Source organism: Pleurodeles waltl, chromosome 6 (genome assembly GCF_031143425.1).
Source record: "Pleurodeles waltl isolate 20211129_DDA chromosome 6, aPleWal1.hap1.20221129, whole genome shotgun sequence".
In the NCBI taxonomy this organism is placed as follows: domain Eukaryota; kingdom Metazoa; phylum Chordata; class Amphibia; order Caudata; family Salamandridae; genus Pleurodeles; species Pleurodeles waltl.
The window spans coordinates 902,701,125-902,716,295 of record NC_090445.1 but is presented as its reverse complement, the minus strand read 5'-3'; the positions used below and the strand labels follow the sequence as shown (position 1 = coordinate 902,716,295).

The 15,171-nt window shown below is 41.6% G+C and overlaps 1 protein-coding gene across 1 annotated transcript in view; it reads right to left on the bottom strand.

Moving 5' to 3' along the window:
• Window positions 1-15,171, bottom strand: part of PTPRE (protein tyrosine phosphatase receptor type E) — a 939,227-nt gene that overhangs the window by 678,216 nt on the left and 245,840 nt on the right. The window lies entirely within an intron of this gene.

Here is a 15,171-nt window from a genome sequence, read left to right as displayed (position 1 = left end):
CCCTTAACAGCAATAAGCTTACAGTTGAGTGCTGAATTATTTTGAACCATTCACACCCTTAGGCCCATATTTAAACTTTTTCACACAAAACTGCGCTAACGCAGTTTTGCGAGAAAATGTTTACTGCCGGCTAGGGCCATTCCAAGACGCCGGCCAGGCATCTTATTTATGGAATGGCGCAATCTGGCGCAAAGCGTGGGCTAATGTCAAGGAAAATGGCTTTAGCCCGGTGGGGGTGGCTTTATGGGAGAAGGGGTTTTGCACCAAAAAAAGACATTAGGCTAGTTAGAGTAAAAAATGATGACTCTAACCAGCCCAGCATCACTTCTTGACACACAACCTTTTATAAGACAGGCGTCGTGCCCTCCCCCCAATGGCAAGAACAGGGGACAAGGGTCCCCTGGGCATGGCCATTGCACCCAGTGACATGTAGGGGGCCCATTTCATGGCACCCAATTTCATTTAAAAAATAATGCAAATTACTTACCTATACTTACCTTGGATGGGGCCCCTCATCCCCTGCTGTCCCTCTGGTGTGGGTGGGGGTATCCCTGGGCCTGGGTAAGGCACCTGTGGACTTATTCCATGGTGATTCACCAACGACTGCCCTGACCGAGGCATTAAATAATGTCGCTATGCAAGCTTAGTGCCATTATTTAGGCCTGCCTTCCTCCAGTGCACCATTTTTGCACAGGAGGATAAATAAGGCGCCTGGGCCTTAGAGTTGTTTTTTGCCCTGGAACGCATACCTGAGGTAGTTTCCCACTAGCATAAAATGACTTTAACTCTATAACTTTGGTGCTAGACGGGTCTCGCTCCAGAGTATATGTATGGAGTTAGGTTTGCGCTGAATTAGCATAAACAAATTATGCTAATTCAGCACAAAGCTAGTATAGATCTGGGCCTTAGTATTTTCAAATGGCGCTGGGAACTTTATAATGTTCGCCAAAGAGATCGCCACATTATCAACATCCATATTTTGATCTGCATTAGAAAGGAATATTATTACTCGACCATCAGGGAACAGCAGATATTTGGGTCAAACAGGCATTAAAAAGAGGATATGACTGCCTAGCAGAGCATACTCTATGATATTTTAATAGGCCTTTTGGACCTGCTTCTTGAGATATTTTTGATTCATGAACTAGGATTAAGACAGAAGATGCTGATATTTTCTCCAAGGGATTATACTTGAAGCATTATACTGTAAACTTATAAGGCTACATTAGGGGAAGGGGAGGCACACCTTAACCCTCTTAGATGAAGACACCTGAAAGTGCCCCTCTTAGTTGAAAAACTTTCAAAAAATTTTATTTGTCACCTGCGATTTGTGAACTCTGGTCAGAGATCATGAACTCAAGAAGAGTAACTGGCCCTGATCCCTGGGACCTCACTTGAGGTCTGCACACTTTGAACTGACTCCATGGATCTTGGAATCCATGGACAAATGTTGGGTTCCCTGCCATAGTTAGCAGTCTCTGTACAGAATGTGTGAACCATGCAATTGGTGAACCTATGTTTGTACAGAGTCAACAAAACACAGCGATGGACTCATTTTAGGTCCTCAGCAGTATTTTGTAGACTTTGTACAGATTTCAAGGACAATACAACTTGTGTATCCATGATACATTCCCTGCTGTAGTTGGACTCTGTAACATGTTTGCAGATTAAGAAAAACATGGATCCAAGTTTGGCCCCCTGCTGTAATTTGCACTAGCAATTTTCCAGAGGCAGATTATTCAAACATTTTGATCTTCCATATCAAGTACCATTTGGAGTGATTCCTATGCATCCAAAGCACATATAAACCTTCTTTAATGTTCCAGTATCAATTGCGTGAAATGGAGACCTACTAAACCAACTGGTGAAGTGATATTTTCCAGGTAGACGAAAAGTGAGAGGGAGAGAAGGAGGGAAAAGGAGAGAGAGAGAGAGAGAGAGAGATGAAAAATGGAAACTCTTTCACTATGCTGGTGGTAAAAGGGGACAAGCAGACTGTTTTAGTGTCTGGTGGTCCACCTGTGTGCTAGGAAGAATTGTGACCACCACGATGGAGTGAACAGTGGGGTGCCCTCATTCAGGATGGAGACCATACATGGCCCATTCTTAAGGCTTGGCAAGGTCTCAAGCAGGGCCGGACTGGGAACCCACAGTAACCCTGGAAAATCCTCCCCCCCATTAGGTGCATAGTGAGGAAGATTGACCACTACAATGGGGCTTCTTCCCCACAAGAAAAATTGGGGAAAATGGCAACAATGGTGCATTCTACAGCACAATTAGATATTCAATGTTATTAGTTTTTAAAGCATAGTAAATGATCATCTTACGGAGCACCAGGATATGTCAGTCTTTATTAAGGCTCTTCAATGATTCCTTCAAAATAACCCTTTAACAGTGTCTTTCATTTCTCCATAGCCCCTCTCTGACATGCATTTTCATTTGTTTTACAGCACCTCTCTTACCAACGTAGGGTGTTGGAGTAATTTACATCAAACACACATACAGTGTCAATGAAATCATACGTGTGTATATCAGTGTATTCAAAATAATCCTCTAACAGTGTCTCTCATTTCTCCATAGCCCCCATCTGACATGCATTTTTATTTGTTTTACAGCGCCTCTCTTACCAACGTAGGGTGTTGGACTACTTTACATCAAAAACACATTCAGGGACAATGAAATCATGCGTGTGTGTATCAGTGTATAGAAAATGTTGCATAAGACAAAGGGTACTATAAGGTGTAGGGTTCACATGTAAGTCATACTGGTAGGTATTTTTTAAGAGTGCTTTGTCTGAGGAAGCAAAAACTCACGATTCAAAACATAACAAAGTGGTTAGGGTTGAATTTGCTAATAACAATTTATTTCTAACGTAACAAACCCTTTTAGCAATTTTAGGAGAATCAAAGACTGGAAAAAACATAACTTTCGAATCTGTAGAATGCAGTTTGCATGCAGCTTTTTGGTGGTAGTTCATAGCTCACTATGCTAGATTATGATGGTAACTTACAAACTGAAAACTAACAAAAGGATATCTCTGACAAAAGCAGTATCCCACTGAGCTGTGCACACAAAATAATGTTCTGTGATCTGTATAGTACACGTTCTTTGCAGCAGGCATGTTAACCCTCTGCGATACCTTAGATGAGTCAAAGCTGCCCCTAGGCAAGATCTCTCACCTGCAGGTACATTAATCACCACAATTATCCTTGCACTTCTATTGTTGCCTGATAACTGTTGGATATACAATGAACTCTGCAGTGCTTTTAAAACTGCAGCACTGCTATAAAACCTGCTTCCCAGTAATAATAGCAGCACCCCACCCTCCCGGGGGCCGCCCGATACCTGGTACGACCTTGGTCTCAAGGACCCTGTCTCTCTGTCACAGGAGTAGATGACACCATCACACTTTTGTAACCTCACCTAGAATAACATTAAAAAAAGGATGATATTCTAGGAGTTTTTGCCAATGCAACAGCATTATGGTATGAAAAGCTCACACCACTGAACGTGGAAGGGGGTATAACTTATTTGCAGAAGGCGGTTCTGCCAACAGTTATTTTCAATGATGGAGCACTGTGCCAGCTATCACCACTCACTGTGTAGGGTTATGGGCAGTAACATCTGGCACGCGGTAAGCGATTAAGACTTTTGCGGGAGGCTACCATGTTTTATGTAGTATGGCTGGCTAAGCCACAGGTTCTGAGAAAGACTTTAGTGCTTCATCAATGGAAGATGAGTAAATATGCTTCCCAATTAAACTTAAAGGAGACTGGGAAACTGAGTGGTATACAACAATTACATAGAGAGTTGGAGTAGACTATTGGTAAGCCTTAGCAAAATGTTAACGTAAACTTGTATTCCAATCATAAAAGAGCCCAATGAAATGAAAAAAACCTCAATCTGTTTCTTAAAGGTAACTCTGGACTTCCAATGTCGTGCTGCAGACATGCTCCACATGTTAGTAGAATTCCAATCCTGAAGTGGTGGAGCGAACTGAAACTTTCAAGATCATTTAGATTAGATAGCAAGGAATTTATCATTTTAATTTAACGCCCAACGCCGCACATATTAACTAGGACGTGCTGATCATCGCTGCTTAGGAAAATACAAATATGCAGAGATGTTAAATGATGATATTCTGTTCCTAAATTTTCCAGTGCATTTTTCAGACAAATACATTTTGATATTAAAGTAAAGACTGCACTGACTGAAGGCGGTTTTCATCCGAACTGCTTCATATGCACTGATGTTCCAAACACATGGTTTACATCTGTAAAAATAGTTTTGGTAAATCGAGTGATTTTCTCTTTTTGGCTGCAATACTGCAGCGGAAGCTAGTCTCCGAATATAGTCTCATTGCCCAACTATTAATAAATGTGCATTTTTCCAATTGCTCTGTTTTAATGCAAAACGTTTGTTCTAAGCCGTTATTAGTACAATAAAGTTCTATTGAGAATCAAAGTGCTTATTGTGAAGTTTTCAAAATATGGTATCGAACTTTTTTGCTGGAATTATACACAACTACTGCCATCAAAGCCAAAAATGCACATTATGCTCATTGAAAAAAAACTACACTTGAAATCAAATAGATAATTTTCCAACCACAACGCATTTGTAAAAAATATGTTTTAGTTGTCAATAGTTTGGTCTGCATCTCATAAAAATGGTAGTGATTGTGAAGGTTAATCCAGGTCTCCACATTGATATGATTCATGCCTGCTCTTGAGTAACCATCTATGAGAAAGAAGCTCTGAATCTTAGCTTCTAGGTTCTTCCAACCTTTACTTTTTGGCGGGCCCTATGAAACATGTGAACTGGTTTCAGTTTCCAATGGTTTTGGTGATGGTGGCAGCTGCGTTAGGAAATTAGGCGAAATAGCAAATGCCGAGCTATTAAGGGATCCTTTCTAAACTGAAGAAAGAAGTCAAGTGCTGGTTTAATATTTTCTCCACAATCTATGCTTTATAGAAATGTATAGGTTTGCTAGAGTTTAGTGGGCCCTCACAGTACGAAGAGCAGGCATAGTTTGCGTCCAGTTAGTGGTCAATTGTATGCCCAATAGCAAAAGTTGATCTACCTGTAGTTTAGGTCTTCCATTCCATAGCCCTTTTCACCATCTCAACGTTGAAACCTGTGTTCTCACATTTTTAAGAACAACACTGGAATACTATGCAATGACAAAATGCATATTACCTTGTCTTGTGCACCTTTGCCATTCTCAGCCAAATAAAAAAGGGGTGCAGAGGATAAAAATATTTTCACGTCACTGTTCAATCAAGGGCTGAGAGAAAATTAATCTTTCAAAGTCAGCACTCATGTATTTGGAAGGAAAACAGATTTCTAAGGAAACGTGTGCCTCTAGCAGTATAATATATCAGCAATAGCGCCACTGTTGAGAACTCAGGATGCTTACTATATACTGGTGTACCCCAAAAGTAAAAAATAATCTATACATTACCACTGAAGTGTGAATTCCTGCACCTTATTTAATTTAGAATATGGATTTCTGCTGTGCTTTATTTCCCTTCAGTGCCTCCTGGTGATACTGTTAGCGCATTGGTCCTTAATAAGTAAACTTACAAGGGGACGTGTATAGGTCGATGAACCTTTTGACTCTTTTAGGATGTTTGTAGGAGGCTGGCCTGGCTTATAGTGGGTACCTCAAGGATACACCTTGTGCCAGGTCCAGGTATCCCTTATTAGTAGAATAGAGGTGTTCTAGCAGCTTAGGCTGATAGAGGTAGCTATAGCAGAGCAGCTTAGGCTGAACTAGGAGACATGCAAAGCTCCTACCATACCACTTATATCATATAGCACTATATCATAAGAAAACACAATACTCAGAGTTACTAAAAATAAAGGTTCTTTATTTTAGTGACAATATGCCAAAAGTATCTCAGAGGATATACTCCCTTAGGAGGTAAGTAAGATACACAAATTATATGCACATAAACCAAAATCAGGTAAGTAACAGTTAGAAAAGTAGTGCAAACACTGTAGAACACAATAAAATGCAAAAGGGAGAAATAGGCCTAGGGGCAACACAAACCATATACTCCAAAAGTGGAATGCGAACCACGAATGGACCCCAGGCCTAATGTAGTGTGTAGAGGGTCGATGGGAGTGTAAGAAAACACTAAGGGTGTCCAAGATACCCCACCCCAAGACCCTGAAAAGTAGGAGAAAAGTTACCCTACTACCCTAGAAAGACCGTAAAGTTGTGATAGGGGATTCTGCCAGCACAACAACTGACTGCAAAACACTGAAGACGGATTCCTGGACCTGAGGACCTGTAAAGGAAGCAGACCAAGTCCAAGAGTCACGCAAGTGTCCAGGGGGGGCAGGAGCCCACTAAACCCCAGATGAAGGTGCAAAAGGACTGCCTCCAGGTGGAAGAAGCCAAAGATTATGCAACAACGGAAGGTGCCAGGAACTTCTCCTTTGGTCAGAAGATGTTGCACGGCGTGCTGGAGGATGCAGAGTTGTATCCATGCAGAAAGACCGCAAACAAGCCTTGCTAGCTGCAAGAGTCATGGTTGAGGATTTTGGGTGCTGCCAGGGCCCAGGAAGAACCAGGAGGTCGCCCCTTGGAGGAGGAGACAGAGGGGGCACTCAGCAACACAGGGAGCCCACACAAAAGCAGGCAGCACCTGCAGAAGCACCTTAACAGGCACTTAGAAGATCTGAGGACAACAGTTGACTCAGAGTCACAAAGGAGGGTCCCACGACGTCAGAGTTCAACTCAGCGAGTTGGGCAATGCAGGACGAAGTGCTGGGGACCTGGGCTAGGCTGTGCACAAAGGAAGTTTTGTACAAGTGCACAGAAGCCCGAGCAGCTGCAGTTCACACAGTACACAGGATTACTGTCTGGCGTGGAAAGGCAAGGACTTACCTCCACCAAATTTGGACAGAAGGGCCACTGGACTGTCGAAGACACTTGGACCCAGCTCCTGTGTCCCAGGGACCACGCTCGTCAGGATGAGAGGGGACCCAATGGACCGGTGATGCAGAAGTTTGGTGCCTGCGTTGGCAGGGGGAAGATTCCGTCGACCCACGGGAGATTTCTTCTTGGCTTCCAGTGCAGGGTGAAGGCAGACCGCCCTCAGACCATGCACCACCAGGAAACAGTTGAGAAAGCCGTCAGGATGAGGCGCTACAATGTTGCTGGTAGTCTTCTTGCTACTTTGTTGCGGTTATGCAGGCGTCCTCGAGCAGTTAGCAGTCGATCCTTGGCAGAAGTCAAAGAGGGAAGTGTAGAGGAACTCTGGTGAGCTCTTGCATTTGTTATCTGGTGAGATGCCCACAGGAGAGACCCTAAATAGCCCACAGAGGAGGATTGGCTACTGAGAAAGGTAAGCACCTATCAGGAGGGGTCTCTGACGTCACCTGCTGGCACTGGCCACTCAGAGCTGTCCATTGTGCCCTCACACCTCTGCATCCAAGATGGCAGAGGTCTGGGACTCACTGGAGGAGCGCTGGGCACCTCCCCTGGGAGGTGCTGGACAGGGGAGTGGTCACTTCCCTTTCCTTTGTCCAGTTTCGCACCAGAGCAGGGCTGGGGGGATCCCTGAACCAGTGTAGACTGGCTTATGCAGACAGGGCACCATCTGTGCCCTTCAAAGCATTTCCAGAGGCCAGGAGAGGCTACTCCTCCCAGGCCCTTCACACCTATTTCCAAAGGGAGAGGGTGTAACACCCTCTCTCAGAGGAAATCCTTTGTTCTGCCTTCCTTGGACCAGGCTGTCCAGGCCCCAGGGGGGCAGAAACCTGTCTGAGGGGTTGGCAGCAGCAGTAGCTGCAGTGGAGACCCTGGAAAGTTTGTTTGGCAGTACCCGGGCTCTGTGCTGGAGACCCGGGGATTCATGGAATTGTCCCCCCAATACCAGGATGGTATTGGGGGGACAATTCCATGATCCTAGACATGTTACATGGCAATGTTCGGAGTTACCATGGTGATGCTACATATAGGTATTGACCTATATGTAGTGCACGCGTGTAATGGCGTCCCCACACTCACAAAGTCTGGGCAATTTGCCCTGAACAATGTGGGGGCACCTTGGCTAGTGCCAGGGTGCCCACACACTAAGTAACTTTGCACCTAACCTTCACCAAGTGAGGGTTAGCCATATAGGTGACTTATAAGTTACTTAAGCGCAGTGAAAAATGGCTGTCAAATAACGTGGACGTTATTTCACTCAGGCTGCAGTGGCAGTCCTGTGTAAGAATTGTCTGAACTCCCAATGGGTGGCAAAAGAAATGCTGCAGCCCATAGGGATCTCTTGGAACCCCAATACCCTGGGTACCTAGGTACCATATACTAGGGAATTATAAGGGTGTTCCAGTGTGCCAATCAGAATTGGTAAAATTAGTCACTAGCCTGCAGTGACAATTTTAAAAGCAGAGAGAGCATAAACACTGGGGTTCTGGTTAGCAGAGCCTCAGTGATACAGTTAGGCACCACACAGGGAACACATATAGGCCACAAACTTATGAGCACTGGAGTCCTGGCTAGCAGGATCCCAGTGACACATATCAAACACACTGACAACATAGGGTTTTCACTATGAGCACTGGGCCCTGGCTAGCAGGATCCCAGTGAGACAGTAAAAACACCCTGACATATACTCACAAACAAGCCAAAAGTGGGGGTAACAAGGCTAGGAGAGGCTACCTTCCTACAATGTTCTTACCATAGTTGCAGAACAGAATCAGTAATCAATACACAATAGTCAATAATCATTAGTCAATTCAATGATCAATGGATTCAGTAATTATCACACACCATGACCTTTCAGCCATTAATAACCACACCGTTAGTAAAGTTTAGTAAGTTTTATTTCCCTTATATTAACAATGCTAAAGTCATGTAGATTAATCTCAATATCAAACGAAACACATATAAAAACAATATTGGTTGACCAAAACTATGGGAGAAACTAATCTAATCAAAGCTTGAATCACAACGCATTCTAAGGCAACAGTACAAATCGATAGTAAAGTCAGCTGCAATAGTGATAGATGATACATAGAATTCAGCAAGAAAGCTTGTCAAACATTTGTCCCGTCAAATTGTCAGTCGTCATGTGAATAGCCTCAACTAACCCAGATTAGCATCAGCATGTGGGGCTTCATGCAAAACAATTTAGAACACAAATTTAGGAAAAACATCTAGCTATGGAAACTATCAAAACAGCGCAGTTGGTACCTAGAAAGAAAAGGCATAAAAATGCAATTCAGTCATATTGTCTTATCTACCTATCCACGGTATGGATCAGCAAGCAGAATCGGTCTTCGTCCTCATGTCATCAATCAATCAGCAAAGCATTGGGCCCTCAGTCAGAGAATATGAGCCCAATGACAGAATCTCAAGTCTATTCTTCTCTCAAATCGCATCTCAAAACGGGGTAAGGTCTGCCTAAAATCAGAATAATTCTCTTCTGTCTTGTTGTTATATCAAAGTCACCTAAACTATCCCCTAATTCCCTATTGGTCAGATAATCGTACGTTTATACACTACCCAATAATATTTCTATACCAAATCTATGAATTCGACTATTTCGCTCCTCACATGAACTTGATTGGTCCGCTTTACGATGTCCTCATCATCCGGCTCGTCAGGTAACACATTTGTTGCCTCTTCGTCTTCAGTCAGTGTCTTCATTGTTATATCCTGGAAATGTACATCTCACACACATTACACACAGCTTGCTACAAATTTTAGGGACATCGTCTCCTGTTAGTTGGTTCTCATGGAAAGCTTCTGCTTAGCACTTTTAACAGGACAATGGATATTTCACAGTTTAGTTCACTCTGTCAACATTTTTATTAAACACTAAAGAATACAGCTTCTGCATGAGGCCTTGCAAAACTAGGCCAAGACACTTGCTAAGTTAAGGTCTACAATCAATAGGCTAGAGCACTTCATAACCCTTAATATGACACATTACTACATTAATCTATTACATTTTCAATATTTCATAAGTATTAACCATCACTTACTATATTTCGTGAACACTTGTGGCCATTCTCCGAGGTCACATTTTCAAACGAGTGCATTATTTTTCTCTATGTTATTCATTTTCTACATAAATCATTATTCAAAATACATAAACACTCATTAATAACTTCTAATTAAGACATCTGCTTCAGCAATACTGAGAGAACAGCCTCTGACAATACAATTCACCTCTCTGTGTTCAAAGGATATTATGGATGTTTAAAATCAGACCTGCTGACAGACATCTGAGGCCCCAAGCACATAATAAAAAGACCTGTTTAATAGAAAAGAATAAGTCGAGGAGATTTCACCTTGTGCTGTGTCAGAGCCAGTATTCTATTTTCTGTTTTTTCACCCAGCATTCAGTAGCTCTATATAGACCGTGAAAAACTGAATATTTCTTTTGGAACAAAACATATAATCCGTTTTTCTGCCAATTAGAGGATGCCTAATACCGTAACAAAACACTGATTTAATCTTTAAATGTGAAAAACATCGGTTGATTTGGTCTGATAAAGAAACTTTCACAGGACGTATATTGTTTTTACTCTCATTTAAACAAATGGAGAGCCCCTAATGAGAAGTCTGAGGCCACTGAACCCAATTTTAATATCACCGTTTATCAAATCCCTCCACGTTTTCCAAATACAGTTTTTCAGTAAGATCACTCTCCTTCGCTTGTAGCTATTGATGTATATTACCTGCTAATGCTTACTTATACTCACAGTAGTGAGGCAGGTATTGGGAATTTTACCTACAGTGTGTCAAACAAATGAATTCCTTAATTTGAAACTAAATGGACTGAACACTCTTCGTTATGTATGCACATCAATCCCTAATTTGGCTTCTTTGCGAAAGCCACATTTCCAAGATCCCCAAAACAATCCACTGATACAGGTTTCCCACGTGATTATGAACAATAAACATTCTAAGAAAAACCCACAGCCTTTGACAAAATAGGGAAGTATATAAAAGAAATGGACGTCCCATATGGAGATCCAAAAACCACAATAGGGAAGGAGAATTCTCAGAGGAAATTAATGTCAAGTCAAATGAGGACAAACTGTGAAGTATTGTAAAATGGGCCTCTGTCTGACAGTAATGTCTTTTCAAGTGGTCATACATATATCAACATGGATGACTGGTGCTGGTAGTAATAGACAGAACTATATTGTGCTGTGTGTGCAAGTATATTGTAAAAATATGGTAAAAAATATTGTAAAAGATTGTGTTTTGTGTGTTTATGTTGGGCGGATTGTTTTGTTTTTGTATCAAGGTGTAAGTGCATGATTTATTCTACACAGAAGCTACATATATGTTTTAACTCCCTCTGTCCTGAAGGAGGTGGTTTGATTGAATATGTCCATCGAAATGCATTGACAAGTATAGTTTACACATTTCTTGCCACATTTGATTATTGAAAATGTAAAATGTTTATGAATTAAGGATCTTATGATGTGTGATGGAAAGTGCTGTGACAAATTTTGATGAACTTGATCCTGGATGATGCTGTTCTGTCTTGTATATTTTATTAATTTTATGTGATCATAATAAATAAACATAAGATATATTTGGATATTGATGTTTTGTGTATATATATTTGCACAGTTAGCACTTTAATTAGCCCCCGCTTTTGCTTTGGGGAGTACTATTGTGTTCTTGACTCTGTAACTCTGTCCCCCTAGCTTGTTGAGGGGTCATTCTCTTTTTACTTTGTGGCCTGGTAGATATACAGACAGACAATTGGAGGGTAGTTATCAGTGAAAATAGACCAGCTGAAGTCGGAATCCCATGTGCCCCTGAAAAAAGGAAGGCCAGAAAACAAATGTCCCAACGTTCCAAATGAGGCGCCCTTGTCACCAGGCCTCGAAGGCCATATTCTGTACTTTTGGCATCATCATGTAAGGAGTGTAATACCAAAAGATTGGCACAACTTAGCCCATGCATGACAAAATAGTGTTTAAGGAGTGATGTGATAGGGAAAAATACAGTAATCATAAAGAAGGCCAGTGGGGTCTGTGATCAAAGTTGGTACCAATCTAAGGAAATATTGTCATACGTCATGAGGTTTTTGATTCTTTACACTTCAGAAAGGCCATCCCAGTATTAGTCCTGTCTCATTCCAGTGGAGGCAATACCTTACTAACAACTCCATACACACTTGACACTCCTGAAGTGTGCTTCCTTTGCTGCTACCTGCTTCTTTAAAGATCTCTGAATGTATTACAGAATCACAAAACTACCACAAAACTACCACAATGGTTCCCTGAAAATAAATGAATTTTGGAGTGGGACAGGGACAACAATTAAAACGCAAAAGAAACTCCACCTCCAAATGAGGTTTTAAAAATAGAATCCCACAATATTAATATGAAGATTACCGTTCATAAACGAGATTTCAGAACTGGAATTTCTATTTCAGTACAATGGCAATACAATGGCAAGAGGGTATTATGTGCAGTGGGTTTGATATAGAGAGATACCTCGAACTGTCTACTTTCTTCATAAAACAATGTCCAAAAACTCCACTTTCTGATTACTGACTTTTGGAGTAAACACCCCATAGATAGAGTCACTCTACGACTTCATAGAGATTGTCCATCTCTCCGTCCCAGACAAAGAAGATATCGTCAATGTACTGGACCCAGTTTTTATTTATTTTTTAAATGGGGCAACCTCATTATATATATATCCTTTCAAACAGACCCATCTGCATATTTGCCACACTCAGGGCACATGCAGCCCCCCATTCCTACTCCTTTGATCTGTTTAAAAATAGTACCATCAAACTCAAAGAAGATTTCTTGTAGTACAGTTCTCAAACATTGAAGAATAAATTTCGTGGAAACTTCAGGAACTTCTAACATCAACATCTCATCAGCCTCATAGGCTATTTTTTATAGTGTGATGAGTGATTATGTGTGGTATGACTGTAGTAGAGTGGTACTTTTGTTAGGGAGTGTGATATTTAGGTCCTAAATATTGGAGAATTACACAATTTATCATACTTTATCTTTGAAATATTATAATTAATTAAAACAGATCTGTATTCTAAATACATTTTGATCAGTTCTGAAATCTCGTCTATGGTGCGTTGTCTTCATAATAATATTGTGGGATTCTATTTTTATAACCTTATTTGGAGGTGGGGTTTATTTAGCTTTTTAGTTGTACTACAGAATCACTCCAATCCTCAAAAAACTCTTGCCCACCAGCATAACAATCAGGACCCACGTTTTTGCCTTCAAGGCAATCTACTCAACCACCCCACTATGACTTACATAAAGATCAAGGCCTCCAGAAGACCCTGTAATACTCTTAGCAATAGCATCAACTGGCTGGAATCCTGGAAATGTAGGACAGGCCTTCTTTTGCTAACAACAAAGGTCTAGAACTTCATTAGAATCAACATTTAACAGGCCCCTTCATTTTTCCACATCCAAAGGAGACAAACTTTTCTTTTCAAACAGCACCTTTTTGTAATATAAATGCCTAGTCACTAGTATCCCTTTTGTTGCATACAGAGATTCAGAGTAACAAGTAGTATAGGCATAGTTAGAGGCAGACCAGAAAGACACAAAACAATATTTGAGTATATATTTAGGGACACCACTGACAAATGGCAGTTGACCTAGAAGCACCGTTAAATATGGAATTATGAAAATGAGCCACAACTGGACAAATGCAAAGAGGTAACATGTTTGACAGTTGTATAGTTTGATTGAGACTTGTAGGAATTTGGGTTAATAGTTGGGGAAGTGTGGGGTGGTGTACCCATCTCAAGCAGTAATCACAATCCTTCCAGATTAACCTGTGCTCAGCACCCTGGTAGCTATTTCACAAAACAAACAGGCTTAACTTAGAGGAAATGTGTAAAGCATTTATGCAGTAATCAAACAGTAATAAAGTTAAAAAGTTAAACTGCAAAACAACAAAAATCCCAAAGCAAATGGAAAACAGAATAATGTAATAGACAAAATGACAAAAATCCATTAAGGGGAACCAGAGATATGAACTTTTAAAGTTTTAAGTATAGATAGCGGCAAGTAGAACAAAGTGCCAATGATAGTAAATGGTCTCAGTAGAGCAGGGGCTAGCCACAATTAGATGCTGACCACGATGGAGTGCACGCTTGGCACACTAACCTGGTGAAAGATTTTATCTTCTTACGATTATGGGGAGAGGACTATGGGGATCGCAATATGATGGACGGGATATCCATCACGTTTGTAACTGAGTATTCCCTCCGCTGACATCTAAATCAGGCTTTTAGTCCTTTAAGTCACAATCCACCACAGTAGTACACTTCTAAAGCCCCCAGAACATCAGGGGAGGTGCTCAGAGTCTCACAGGGTGGCAGGCAGAGGCCAACGGGAAAGTCCAGTTGCTACTGGTTAGCTAGGCAGTTGCCGGAAAATGACTCTTATAGCTTGTTGTATCACTGAAGCTTTAACAGGAGGTCAGTCTTATGGCCTTTGGAGTCCACTTTTTTGTCCTGGGTACAAGGGGAGTAGGTCAAGTCTTCTATGCTCTTCTCGGGTCTCAAACAACAGGTTCAGTCCTCTTCCGATCTTCCACAGGTCCATGAGTGTTGCAAAGTGGATGCTTGGAGATGCCACATTAATGCATGGCATGGGCTAGTGGGTGTGAATGACTCTTCGGGGTGCCCTAACCAATGGGGTAAAGGTTCTTGGGGTAGCACTACCCATATTTTTAACATGATAAATTCTTTGGCCACATTAAAATTTGGCTCTGAGGATTGGGAGTGTGTGTTGGGAGTGCACTATGGTAATCCTAGTGTCTTACTACATCTAACACTAAAATCCAGTTTTAGGCAGTCCCTGTACTCCCACAAACTCAGAGACAGACATTTGGAAGGACAAATACTGAGCTCTCAGCAGTCGGACAGTGATTACACACAAACTGTTTTGGCATTCTGTATCACTCCTTTGAAGTTTGTCCCCAATGTCGTATGAGAAACCTCTGCAGATCTGTCAAGCAGGACCCCGCACTGTGATTTAAACTAGACGCCCAATGTAATGAGGGCCAGATTGGCTGGAGGGACAAAAGAAGGGTGCAGGAATGGCATAGCTACATCTGCTTGTGATGGTGTAGGCCTCTTTGAAGCTAATTAGGTCCTTGAGTCCAGCTCACAGGCCATCATGTCAGGG